The following is a 10,520-nucleotide window of genomic DNA, read 5'->3' as shown; positions in this document are numbered from 1 at the left end:
CTACTGCCTCTCTAGTGGCCGTGATACCTGGATGAGAACTCAGCCTATACTCATGATACTCCTGCAGAAGTCTAGGCCGCAATGAATCTGGAACAAACAGTTTATCCCCTGGCCTGGTTGCCGGAGCTAGGGCCTGAGCCCTTAGAATTTCTTGTTCCAACTCAGTTGAGACCCCCGCCACTACCACCCCTGGGGGAAGAATGGAGGACGGCGGCTCAGGGGGAGACAATGGATCAAAACTTCTGGACATGGCATCCGCTTTAACATTTTTGGACCCCGGTCGAAAAGTAAAGGAGAACTGAAATCGTGAAAAAAAAAAGTGACCAACGGGCTTGTCTACGAGTAAGCCTCTTAGCAGATTCAAGGTATGCCAAATTTTTGTGATCGTGACAACCGTGAAAGGATGAGCCACCCCTTCCAAAAAGTGCCTCCATTCCTCAAACGCCAGCTTGACCGCAAGAAGTTCCCTATTGCCTACATCATAGTTTTTCTCAGCTGAAGAGAACTTCTTGGAGAAGGAGGCACAGGGTTTGAGATTGGTAAGGGTGGCCGGACCCTGGGACAGCACAGCCCCCACCCCCACTTCAGAAGCATCCACCTCCACAATGAATGGTTTGGACGGGTCAGGTTGTACCAACACCGGGCAGACATGAAACATTTCTTAATCGTTGAGAAAGATTCCTTAGCGAGTACAGACCAATTTTTTACATCAGCGCCCTTCTGGGTAAGATCCGTGAGTGGTTTAACCACTTGCGAGAAACCTTTAATGAACCTCCGGTAATAGTTCGCAAATCCTAAGAAGCCTTGAGATCTCGAGGCTGAACCCAGTCAGCGATCGCCAGCACCTTGTTAGGATCCATACGAAACCCCTCACAGGACACAATCAACCCCAAAAAAGACAGCTCCTGTACAAAAAACGAACATTTTTCTAATTTAGCGAACAATTGGTTCTCCCTGAGTCTCTGGAGAACTGTCTTTAGATGTTGCAAGTGAGATTGACTGTCCGGGGAATACACCAAAATGTCATCCAAATAAATAATAACAAAACGGCCTATCAGATCAGAAAACACAACATTGATGAAATTTTGCAAAATAGCGGGTGCATTAGTTAACCCAAACAGCATTACCAGGTTCTCAAAAAGTCCTTCTGATGTGAGGAATGCAGTTTTTCACTCGTCCCCTTCCCAAACCCTTATCAGATTGTAGGCCCCCCGCAGATCTAACTTGGAGAACCATTGGGCCCCAGCTAACTGGTTACATAAGTCTGGGATGAGGGGAAGCGGGTAAGAGTTCCTAACCGTTATCTTGTTCAGTTCCCGAAAGTTGAGGCACGGCGGCAAACCACCATCTTTTTTATTCACAAAGAAGAACCCTGCTGCCACAGGTGACACAGAAGGCCTAATATGCCCTTTGCGGAGACTGTCAGCTATGTACTCCTTCATGGCTTGGTGCTCAGGCCCAGACAAATTGAACAATCGAGCCTTAGGTAACTTGGCTCCAGGTACTAAATCAATGGCACAATCGTAGGGTCTATGTGGTGGCAGCGCCTCAGCCTCACTTTCGGAAAAAACGTCTTCGAAATCCTTCAGGTACTCCGGAATACCTTCCAGACCGACAGACGACACAGACACGGATTTAACAGCGTTAACAAGATGTCCCAGGTTACCACATTTATTATTGCATCCCCATTGAGTGATTTCCCCTGTAACCCAATCAATGGTAGGATTATGGCGTTGAAGCCAAGGCATCCCCAGTACCAGTCCTGCAGGCAAGTTATCTAGCACAACACAGCTTAGTTTTTCCACATGAGTGGAACCCACTTTTAGAGAAAAAAGTTCAGACCTGCAACAGATACTGTCTTGAGTAAGAGGCGACGAGTCAATTGCCACAAGTTTAACAGGATTGTGAAGCCTGACTGTCCCTATCTTATTAAGAGTCATAACCTTGGTATCAATCAGGTTCACAGCAGAACCGCAGTCAAGAAAAGCAGTAGTCTGAACAGGACCATAACCAAGTTCCAGTTCCACCTGCAGCACCATTTTTGCACAAGAGGAAAATTGTACCTGAAGGTCTGGGTAGCCTCCTCGACTACTACCCAGACCTAGTCGTTTCCCGCCATCTTGTAGGATGACGGACAGGAGGGGCAGTCCTTCTTCCTATGTCCAGATTTCCCACAATAGAAGCACAACTGCTTTTCCTGGCGGCATCTTCTTTCCTTTCCCTCACAAGTGACAGCGCTCACCTCCATAGCCATAGGAAGAGTCCGGGTCTCATCTCCACTGAAGAATAAGGGTGTTTCCCGTTGCATAATGCCTCTAGCCCGCAGCCTGCGATCCATGCGAACTGCTTGGATCATGGCATCTTCCAGGGAGTCAGGGGGAAGATGAAGTGCCAAAGCATCCTTCAGACGTTTACACAGGCCTCTGTGGAACAGTCCCCGAAGGGCGGCATCACTCCAGGAAATCTCGGCTGCCCAACGTCTGAATTCAGTACAGAACCATTTGGCCGAGTGCTCCCCCTGACAGACACTCATCACCTTGTCCTCAGCCAACCGCACTCTGTCAGGCTCATCATAAATAAGCCCTAAGGCTTCAAAACATGCATCCACAGACATTCTCTCAGGGGCAGAAGAGGAAAGCGAAAATGCCCAGGCTTGTGGGGACCCCCTAAGCCGGGACATCACCACCCCCACCCTCTGTTTCTCATCCCCAGAGGAGCAGCGTCTCAAAGAGAAAAAGAGCTTACAGCCCTCCTTAAATGCCCTGAAATCATCCTTACCAGAAAATGTATCTGGCAATTTAACCGGGGATTCGGGTGGGACTAAAATGACATCTCTATACCCCACCTGCTGGAAGCCTGCGGAAAGCACCCCCTGAACTGAGTCCTCCACCCGCCGTTGGGACTGGGCCAGAGCTTGGTGTTCCAAACTAAGCTTCTGCAGTGACCGAGTCAAGCATTTCACCTGCTCAGATAAAGCACACATTGGGTCCATGCTGCAGAAGTGAGGAGAGAAAAAAAAATTGTAGGCCAGTTATAATGTCAGGAACCCCGCACTGAACTTGCTCACTGAGCCAGTGCGCGTGTCCTGAGTAAAGCGAACAGTGTTCAAAGACACCTGTGGAGCGGGCAGCAGCCAAGCAGATGCGTATTTCAGAGCCGCAGGACCTGAAGCACGTGACTGCTAGAAGCGTGGCCTAAACTCCACAGAGCTAGGAGCTGCAAGATAACTCCTAGCAGGGTAACTGCGAGACAAAGTTACCAGGGGGCATAGACAGGGAGAATAGTCAAGACGTAGCCAATGAGTCACACACAGAGATAGCTGCAAAGGTACAAGACGGGCGAGCAGAGAGTAGTCAGGTCACAGGCAATGAGTCATACACAGAGATAATAACGCAGTACAAAATCAACAGGCAAACTCACAACGGGAAACAGAACCGGGTCAGAACCATATAAACAAGCTATAGCAACAAACAGGCACACAGGGGTCAGCACACTAGGCCAAAGGCAAATGTATAACTGGCAGGGATTGAAGCTTCCCAGGGGTTTAAGAAGCTCTCCCAGAACCAGAAAGAGGCCACAATCATTAACCCCAGGTGTGCAGGTCAAAACCTGCACCGAGCTCCAGACATTAACCCCAGGTGTGCAGCTCAAAAACCTGCACTGGGATCATGACACGTGTTCTGTGCAGTGATGGATCGCACTTCTATTTCTGCATCTGATGGAGGAGTCTGGGTTTGGTGATTCCAGGAGAACATTATACCCTGATGCATTGTGCCCGCTGCACAGATGGTGGAGGATAATGCTATGGGCTGTTATCAGGGCTCGGCCTTGGACCCTCAGCTCCAGTGATGGGAAATCTTAATCTTCATTCAACACAAGACATGTGGACAATTGTATATTAAGCTTTGTGGGAGCAGTTTGGGGAAGACCCTTACCTGTCCCCTATGACTGCACAAGCTCCATACAGACATAAGAACGCGGGAGGCCGCACAGAGCCCGGACCACAGCCCCAACCAGCACCTATAATGGAGATTGAGTGTCCGGCCTCCCCCATTATAAATAATTATAATCATTAATAACCATGTAATACAATACTTACACATCCAGGGACCCCTTAATGACATCAGTATCCTGGGCTACAGTGATGTTATTTCCACATGGATCTCCATCTCTTCAGCCTGTGTTGGATGAAAAGGGGACTAATACTGTTTAGCATTTACAACCAGGCACTTTCATGGAGAATACGTAGAGAGCGTTCACCCAACATAACGTGAGCACAGCCATCCATGCGACGCATACACCAACGGGCCGATTCATCAACACTGGTTTCGTATAGGGATGAGCGGACCTGTGGAAGTTCGGGTTCATCAGGTTTGACCAAACTTTAGTCCAGAACTCTACCCGAACTTTAACCAGAACCCCATAGAAGTCAATGTGGACCCGAACTTTGATTTCTCTATCCTCCTGAAATTCACCCGGAACTCCGAAAACTAAAACGGACTTCCGGGAGAAGTCTGTGTTCAGAGTTTACAAATAAAGTTTGAATCAGACATCATATGGTAAGCCCAGCCTGTGGAGTTCATAGGAATACAAAGATGGCGTCGTCAAAAATGAACAGCAGCATCTAAATGGTTAAACAGCAGTGAATGGAGCTAGCCATGGTCGCTGCTGTTAAAAGACAGATGCTGGCTGTAACCGGTGCCTGCCTCAAACATTCGGCATCTCAGATACATATACGGCACATATCGGAATTTTTTTTTACTATTATTTCCCCCCTTGACTATAGTTATTATGTAAAACCTGCAAAAGACAAAATGAGCAAAAACCCTGCTGTAACTAAATAAGTAAAAGCAAAAGTGAATCTAAACAATACTCTCTATTGTTTAGATGCACTTTTGCTTTTACTTATTTAGTTACAGCAGGGTTTTTGCTCATTTTGTCTTTTGCAGGTTTTATGGCCAATGTCAACATGCATTTATATGCTGCATATGTATCAACTCAAATCAAGCTCAATTTTTGTGTTTTTTTTATAGTTATGTGTATATATGAAAAATACATACCCCCTTCTCCCAGTTCAATCGATTTCTGCACCACGTGACAGCAGTTCTGGCTTGCTGGCTCTTCGGTGTGGTACAAAGACACTTTCTCAATATAAATCTATGGGACTTACATCGAGGAGGCTGCGCTAAACATATATTGAGAAAGCGACTTATGGTCGAGTGGGCGAATGAGAACTGCAGTCACGTAGTACTACAGGGAACTGGAACTGCGCTAAAAACAGGAGACGTTGGCGACAGATAAGTATTGTGCACGTAACTAAAGCTGAGTACATCATAAAAGAAAAATGGCAAAACTGTCAAAGTGTTGGGTCTGGCTCCTCTAAGGCCTTTTTCACACAAGTTTTTTCTACAATCAGTCGCAATCCGTCAAAGTTTGAAAATAAAGGATCCTGCGCAGATTGTGAAAAACTGATGCGACGGATCCGTTTTTTTGACGGATGTGTCGCAGCAGTTGTAGTTTGTGGTAAACTTTGTCCCTTGTGGAGTTAAGAGAGAGAGAGACCAGAATCCGCAACGTTTGCACATACCCTTCAAAAACGGAATCCGTCGCCGGATTCTGTCTTTTGATGAACGACGGATCCTGCGCCCATAGGCTTCCATTATAGCCAACGACGGACGGCGCTGGATCCGTCGCTTTCCGACAAAGAATTTCCGACGGATCCGTCGAACAACTGATGAAACGTGAGGCCATCCATCACAATCGGTCGCTAAGGCTAGTTTCACATTAGCGTTTACGGCCGCAGCGTCGGGCTGCGCGCGGCCGCCGCTAAGCCCTGCCCCCTGCCGCGCCTCCGCCGGTAGCTCCGCCTACGGACGCAGGACGCTGCATGCGTCCCCTATCTTTAGCACTGGGGGCGCAGGTATGCGTTTGGCGGTGCATGCGTCCTTTTGACGCTGCGCCGAGCACACCAAATTGCAACCTGTTGCGTTTGGCGCTGGTCGGCGCAGCGTCAAAAGGACGCATGCGCTGCCAAACGCATACCTGCGCACAGCCTGCGTCCCCAGTGCAAAAGATAGGGGACGCAGGACGCATGCAGCGTCCTGCGTCCGTAGGCGGAGCTACCGACGGAGGCGCGACAGGGGACGGTGCTTAGCGGCGGCCGTGCGCAGCCCAACGCTGCGGCCGTAAACGCTAATGTGAAACTAGCCTAATACAAGTCTATGAGGAAAAAAAACAGATCCAGCAGCATCAGTCGCTGGATCCGTTTTTTATAAAAAAAAAAGACGGATTGTGACTGATGGCAAAAAACTGATGTGTGACAGAGGCCTAATTCTAAAGGGCCCGTCACACTAAGAGATATCGCTAGCAATATCGCTATAACGTCACTGGTTTTTGTGACGTAGCAGCGATGTTGCTAGCGATATCGCTATGTGTGATACTTACCTCCGACCGGCTGCCCCGCTGATTATCGCTGATCGCGCGAGAACGTCCTGGGCCGTTTCTCGTCAGCTTCCTGCTGGGCTTCTTGTGGCGCCGACGAGCGACGCGTGGACGCGGGTGGTAGGACGTCAGGATCGCCTCGTCTGACAGGTAACGACCCCCGACCGCTGCTATGTCGCTGGTGAGATTATTATTATTATTATTATTTATTGTTATAGCGCCATTTATTCCATGGCGCTTTACATGTAAGGAGGGGTATACATAAAAACAAGTACAATAATCTTAAACAATACAAGTCGTAACTGGTACAGGAGGAGAGAGGACCCTGCCCGCGAGGGCTCACAGTCTACAAGGGATGGGTGATAATACAGTAGGCGAGGGTAGAGCTGGTCGTGCAGCGGTTTGGTCGATCGGTGGTTACTGCAGGTTGTAAGCTTGTCAGAAGAGGTGGGTCTTCAGGCTCTTTTTGAAGGTTTCAATGGTAGGTGAGAGTCTGATATGTTGTGGTAGAGAGTTCCAGAGTAGGGGTGATGCGCGAGAGAAATCTTGTATGCGATTGTGGGAAGAGGAGATAAGAGGGGAGTAGAGAAGTAGATCTTGTGAGGATCGGAGGTTGCGTGCGGGAAAATACCGGGAGACGAGGTCACAGATGTATGGAGGAGACAGGTTGTGGATGGCTTTGTATGTCATCGTTAGGGTTTTGTAATGGAGTCTCTGGGCAATTGGGAGCCAGTGAAGGGATTGACAGAGGGGAGAAGCTGGGGAATAGCGGGGGGACAGGTGGATTAGTCGGGCAGCAGAGTTTAGAATAGATTGGAGGGGTGCGAGAGTGTTTGAGGGGAGGCCACAGAGCAGGAGGTTGCAGTAGTCAAGGCGAGAGATGATGAGGGCATGGACTAGGGTTTTTGCAGATTCTTGGGTGAGGAATGAACGGATTCGTGAAATATTTTTGAGTTGAAGTCGGCAAGAAGTGGAAATGGCTTGGATATGTGGTTTGAAGGAGAGATCAACGTCAAGGATTACTCCGAGACAGCGAGCTTGTGGGACTGGGGAGAGTGGGCAGTCATTTACTGTAATTGATAGGTTCGTAGGGGGGGCCACGTGAGATGGGGGAAAGATGATGAATTCTGTTTTGTCCATGTTGAGTTTCAGAAATCTAGCGGAGAAGAAGGATGAAATAGTGGACAGACATTGAGGGATTCTGGTTAGTAGGGAGGTGATATCTGGTCCAGAGATGTAGATCTGTGTGTCATCAGCGTAGAGATGATACTGAAAGCCATGAGATTCTATGAGCTGACCCAGGCCAAAGGTGTAAATAGAGAACAGCAGGGGCCCAAGGACTGAACCTTGTGGGACTCCGACAGATAGGGGGCGAGGTGAGGAGGTGGTGTGTGAGTGGGAGACGCTGAATGTCCGGTCTGTTAGGTATGATGAGATCCAGGATAGGGCCAAGTCTGTGATGCCGAGGGATGAGAGGGTCTGTAATAATAGGGAATGGTCCACTGTGTCAAAGGCAGCCGACAGGTCCAGGAGGAGGAGGACAGAGTAGTGTCGCTTGCTCTTGGCGGTTAAGAGGTCATTGGTGACCTTAGTAAGGGCAGTTTCAGTGGAGTGGTGTGACCGGAAGCCAGATTGTAAGCGGTCGAAGAGGGAGCAAGAAGAGAGATGGGAGGACAGTTCAAGGTAGACGTGTTGTTCCAGTAGCTTGGAGGTGTAGGGGAGAAGTGATATAGGGCGATAGCTAGATACAGAGGATGGGTCAAGAGAGGGCTTTTTGAGGATAGGTGTGATGGAGGCATGTTTAAAGCTTGAGGGGAAAACACCAGTTGTTAGTGATAGGTTGAAGAGATGGGTTAGGGTTGGGATGAAGACTGTGGTGAGGTTTGGTATGAAGTGGGATGGGATCGGGTCGAGTGCACAGGTGGTGAGATGTGATCTTGAGAGTAGAGTGGAGAGTCGATCTTCTGTAATGGTGGAGAAGTTGGTTTTGAAGGTGGAGGGCTGGGAAGTCGGGAGGAAGGGCTCTGGGGGTTGTTGACCAAAACTGTCTCTGATGTTATCAATCTTCTGCTTGAAAAATTAGGCAAAGTCTTCAGCTGAGATGAGTGGGGAGGGAGGAGGTGCTGGGGGGCGGAGGAGAGAATTGAAGGTGTTGAATAACTGTTTAGGGTTGTGAGACAGGGAGGATATGAGAGATGAGAAGTAGGTTTGTTTAGCTGTGGCGAGTGTGGTCTTGAAAGTAGTGAGGGACTGTTTGAATGCGATGAAGTGCTCGTTGGAGTGGGATCTTTTCCATCTGCGCTCAGCAGCCCTGGAAGCTTGCCTCAGCTCTTTGGTCAGGCTGGTGTGCCAAGGCTGTCTGTTGATTTTGCGAGTTTTGGTATGTGTAAGTGGGGCAGCGGAATCCAAAGCTACAGCTATTGTGGTGTTATATAGAGCGGCAGCGTCATCCGCATTGTGTAAGGAACTTATATCTGTAAGAGGGAGGAGGGATTCAGAGAATGAGTGTAGGTCAAGGTGTTTAAGATTCCTGCGAGGGTGTGAAAGTTTGTGGGGTGGGGATTGTAGACATGGAGTGAAGAGGGAAGAGAATGTGAGAAGGTTGTGGTCAGAGAGAGGAAGAGGTGAGTTAGAGAGGTTAGATAGGGAGCAGAGGCGGGTGAAGATGAGGTCCAGTGTGTGGCCATCTTTGTGGGTGGCTGTAGAAGACCATTGAGTGAGGCCGAAGGAGGAAGTGAGAGATAGGAGTTTAGTGGCAGCTGAGAGGAAAGTGTCAATGGGGATGTTGAAGTCGCCCATGATGATAGTAGGGATGTCTACGGAAAGGAAATGAAGTAACCAGGTGGTGAAGTGGTCAAAGAAGGTGGTGGCTGGCCCTGGGGGGCGGTAGATGACAGCCAGTTGGATGTTGGAGGGGGAGTAGATGCGCACAGAGTGCACCTCAAAGGAAGGGAGGGTAACAGAGGGTGGCAGTGGGATTGGGGTGAAGGAGCAGGTATCTGACAGGAGAAAACCAACTCCTCCGCCATGTTTGCTGCTGGGGCGGGGGGTGTGAGAAAGGTGGAAGCCGCCATACGAAGTGCAGCAGGAGAGGCTGTGTCAGAAGGGGTGAGCCAGGCTTCGGTGATGGCGAGGAAGGAAAGTTTGGTAGTAACAAAAAGATCATGGATGTAGGAAGCTTGTTGCAGACAGAGCGAGCGTTCCACAGAGCTCCTGTTAGTGGGACTGGGGAAGCGGGGGTTGGGTGAATGGGTATAAGGTTGGAGAGGTTACGGAAGGTTGTGATAGAGCGTGGATGGGAGGTAGAAATGACTGTGGGAATGTGGTGAGGACCAGGATTTGGGGAGATATCACCAGCAGTGAGAAGGAGCAGAGAAAGTGTTAGCAGGTGGGAGCAGGAGAGGGCATGAGGGGGCTGTCTGTGTTTGGAGACAGATGATTGTATGGTAAGGAACAGTTTTGAGATGGAGGTGAGGTGGATGGGGAGGATTGAAGAAGAGATGAACAGTTCCTTACTAGGAGTAGGGATTAGGGGGATTAGCAGAAAGTGGATTATAGGGGTGAAAACAAACAGAAACATTGTTTACAGTGACTGTGTCCAGTTACCTTCAGTTCCCTTCTGGTTTTAATTCTTAAATTAATCTTCACACTTCTAGAACACACTTATAGCAATCACACTGCAGACTGAAGTCTTTATGCAGACTTGAGCTAAGCAATATATGTACAACTAAGTGCAGTCAGGTGTGAAGCAGAGAGGAGTGGTCTCTGCTCTTCTTGGTCAGACAATTCAGAGTGGACCAGATGCATATGATCAAGCCAGAGTAAACAAGGTCATAAATAACACTGGGGTAAGCTGGGGTTAGCTGCCTGTGTGGCAGCTCACTAGCGACCACTTAGCGATGCACCAGCGATCCTGACCGGTCATATCGCTGGTCGGGATTGCTGGTGCATCACTAAAAAGTGTGACAGTACCTTTAAGGCTGAGTTCACACGTGGCGTTTTTTTCGCGTTTCCGCGGCGGTTTTAACCGCGCGATTTTTCCGCGAAAACGCGAAAAATAAGCATCCCATGCATTCCTA

This window comes from Dendrobates tinctorius, unplaced genomic scaffold (assembly GCF_039654945.1).
Source record: "Dendrobates tinctorius isolate UK_male_01 unplaced genomic scaffold, ASM3965494v1 ptg000237l, whole genome shotgun sequence".
NCBI lineage: Eukaryota > Metazoa > Chordata > Amphibia > Anura > Dendrobatidae > Dendrobates > Dendrobates tinctorius.
Note: the sequence above shows the minus strand (reverse complement) of the source record.